The sequence below is a fragment of the Antrostomus carolinensis genome, unplaced genomic scaffold (assembly GCF_000700745.2).
Source record: "Antrostomus carolinensis isolate BGI_N321 unplaced genomic scaffold, ASM70074v2 scaffold2979, whole genome shotgun sequence".
NCBI lineage: Eukaryota > Metazoa > Chordata > Aves > Caprimulgiformes > Caprimulgidae > Antrostomus > Antrostomus carolinensis.
This window is the reverse complement of record NW_010336323.1, coordinates 120,266-123,677: the sequence shown is the minus strand read 5'-3', so window position 1 is coordinate 123,677 and position 3,412 is coordinate 120,266.

Genomic DNA, 3,412 nt, shown 5'->3' with positions numbered 1-3,412 from the left:
GAATGGCTGGAAACTGGACACATTTATACTGGTGTTTTACTGCTCTTGTATGAGTGCTGAGAAGGTTCCTCTGAACATTGGGGCCATGTCGGGCTGTGTTTGTAGAGAATATAATGAAAAGAAGTTTTTGTCCCAAATAGTTTATAATCTACATCAGGGATTCTGGTTTTTAGCTGCAGATGTAGAAAACTGCCTGTCTCCTTGCACAGCTGACTGGTGTGCCTCTCCAGCCAGGAACGTGTATTAAATCTTTATCCAAAAACTCCAGGGGAAGGGATGGTGCGTAGGGACGGGGATGGAGCACAGAGTGATCTGTCCTCTTTCTTACTAGAGCTTTCTTCATTCAGGGACAATATTTTCTCATTTGTCTGTGAGGTTCCTTTCCACCCTAAAGATGCTGTGGGAAGCTGAGCATTCATTTCTGCCTTTCTGGAGCCATTTTTAGTATCTTTATCTTTTTTTTCTCACATTTTAGAACTGATTGTTTATCCTCCATACATTTATTTTCTCCTTTCCCCCCTCCTCTATAGTTCCTCTTCCCCACGCTTCCTTCTGAGACAATTTAATCTTTGATTCTGTATAACCCTTGGCAGATTTCACCCTTATTGCCACCATGTTTCACTGTAAAGAGTTTCACACTTATTAGAAGGGGTATAATTTGGGAAATGTGAAAAAAAAAAAACCCAAAAGAAGAAAACAAACCAAAAAGAAGTGTGTGTTCTTATTAGTGGAGTAGAAGGGGAATTTATTTAAAGGGAAATGAACTTCCCTAAGTGCTGAGCAAGGTTGGGTGTCCAAGAAAGTCTAGATCAGAGGCTGATCTGATGGAGGGGGAGGTAAATCAAGAGGTGGGGAGTTGGAGGGTTCATTTGAAAAGGCCTTTGCTGCACCCCAGGGCCCGGGGTGGAGCAGGGCAGAGGGTTTAGGGTGGTTAGGTTACTGGCCCAGGAGGGAGCAGAGCTGACGTCTCCTCTGAGCAGTGGTGTTATTTGTGACTCCATAAACTGACCGCGTTGTGCAGCTCCACTGCGGGAGGGTTTCTGCCTCTCTTTGTTTTGCATTTGAGCCAAATGCCAAAATACCAGGAGAAAGTTGCCTCCGGCATTTTTTCGGAGTTAGAAGGGGAGCATTCTGGCTCTTGACATCTTGGCAGGGGTTCTCAAAGCCCATATGTCAGATTCAGAGAAACAGTTCACATTAATTTTAAATGGAAATCTTAGACCTTTGCTAGGCAACTACATCTCTCATTGCAATTCTACCCACAATTTACTCCAAATAGGCTTGACAATAGCACACTAAAATCCGAGTGCTTCAGCAAAACAGAATCACACTCTTTTGCGTGAACATCCATCCTCATTCTATTTGTCTTGTGGCAATTAAAATAAGCGTGAAATGTGCCTGAGCATGCTCTTGGTCTCATGCCCATTTGAAATATTAACTCCAAGTCTTCATTGCTATTATTTAGTAATAATGTTTATTATTGATAGGGCTGGAGTACCTGGGGGCCAATCTTTCATTATTCAGTATAAGTATACATCAGAAACAGTTCTTCCCTCAAAGCATTACTGATCTAATTGAAGGCTAACATAGGTTAATAGATAGCTTTAAAATGTTTATTTCATGTGTAGAATAGCCTAGCGCTGTACTTCAGTCCATGCCATTTTACATTGCTGTAAGGAAGCAGTAGCTCTTGCTGCGTGTGTCAGGCTCTTGGGTTTATTTCTCCTCTTTTCATGGTTTCCATTTTGCTTGGTAGGAAACCAGGTTAGAAAAACTGAAGGGGTAGGAGGGTTTGGAAAGCTGAGCTGACTGTGGTACATCTGGCTGCTGTGCTAGCTCCCATCCCTCTCCTCCAGCATGTCCAAGGCAACTGCCAGATGATCACCTTAAGATGTAATAACTTCTTTAAAACCAAGTGCTGGCTGCTCTGCTGCTCGCTCTCTGCCCAGACTCTTCCTCCCCACATCCATAAGGCTGTTCCTGTGCACAGGCAGTGGCTGACTAATTACAAGGCAAATACGTGTGTGTGTTTAAGTTGCTATATCACATTAAATTGTCCCTCGTAAGATTCAGCAAAATCTAAAGTTCTTGTTTTTCTGTTACAGGTGTTGGCTTCTGTCCTGAGATGGTAGCGGGGCGGCTCAGCATGTGTGTGCAGGTAAGTTAAAAACATTTTACTAGCAGTTTACAATAGATGTGTTCCAGACACATTCTTTTACCAGTGAAATATTTGCTCTCTGGGTACAGACCCTTTTCCAATATCTCTCCACATTAAGTACGTTGCACTGAGCTGATGATGTTCCTGTGTCGCCTGCCAGCAAAGCTCCCTTCCTGTAAATCCTTACCCTCCTGTACACACAGCAAGAACCATTCCTCATGAAAAGGACCAGGAAATTGGCCCTTTCCTGGGAAGCAATCATTCTTTTTAATGGTGGTGTTTGGCACCTGGGTACTGCAGTGATGGGTGGATTATAAATGCTTAGAAGATAATTAAATTTCATGTTGAAAAGAATAGTTGGATGTAAAACTGTGATAGCAGGAGTAGCGTAAATGTGGAAATCAAAGTTTCCATATGTTCCTTTCTTCCACTATTGCCTCCACAAAACGTAATGGCAGATCAGCATGTCACAACACAGCACCCGGCGTGTCTGTACTGCCGTGGAGAGACCAGCACCTTCCATTCACACAAACCAGTGAGAAATACAGTTTTTTCTCCCTGCTTCCTCCTGCCTTTGTGTGAGTTTGCACGTTTGCATCTTTCATCTGGCGCACGAAGAGCCAACTCCTTCCTCCCTGCTCTGGGTTTCAGCCTCTTTGGGTGGATGGATTTGGGGAGTGGAGAAGTGGGGTTTTTTTGCCCCACATCAGTGGCAGAAAATGGCTCGTGTTTCAGTTGTGCTTTAAAAGCCAAATTTGCTCTCATAGTAATATCTAAAGTGCCAGTGGCTCTGTTGTCACATGCCCTCTGTCTTTCCTCCGAGTTGTCTTATACTCTGTAAGATAAAAATGAATATGAAAACGGGGCTGAAGGGACACATGGAAGAAGATATGTGGAAGCCCAGCAGAAAGGACAGGAGAGAGCGGTGCTGAGAGCTTCTCGGAGGGACACGTGTAAAAGCAATCAACAAAAATGCTTCCTTTTTTCAACCCAGGGCATTAACGCTTTTAAAATGTGGAAAGTAGTCATTATTTTAATACATGTGCACTTGCTGTGGACTCAGATAGCCCTGCTGAATTTGGAGATACGACATGGCTATTCAGAGCAATTTAACTTTTACAGACTCTGTTTGAAATTCTGGGCTTTTAAAGCATGTGGTAAAATTCCTTTTTGCTTCACTGAGGCCAGATATCACTGTCTGCTTTTATCCTTTTTACAGAATTTTAGCATAAAGGTTTGAGACAATTGTGAAGT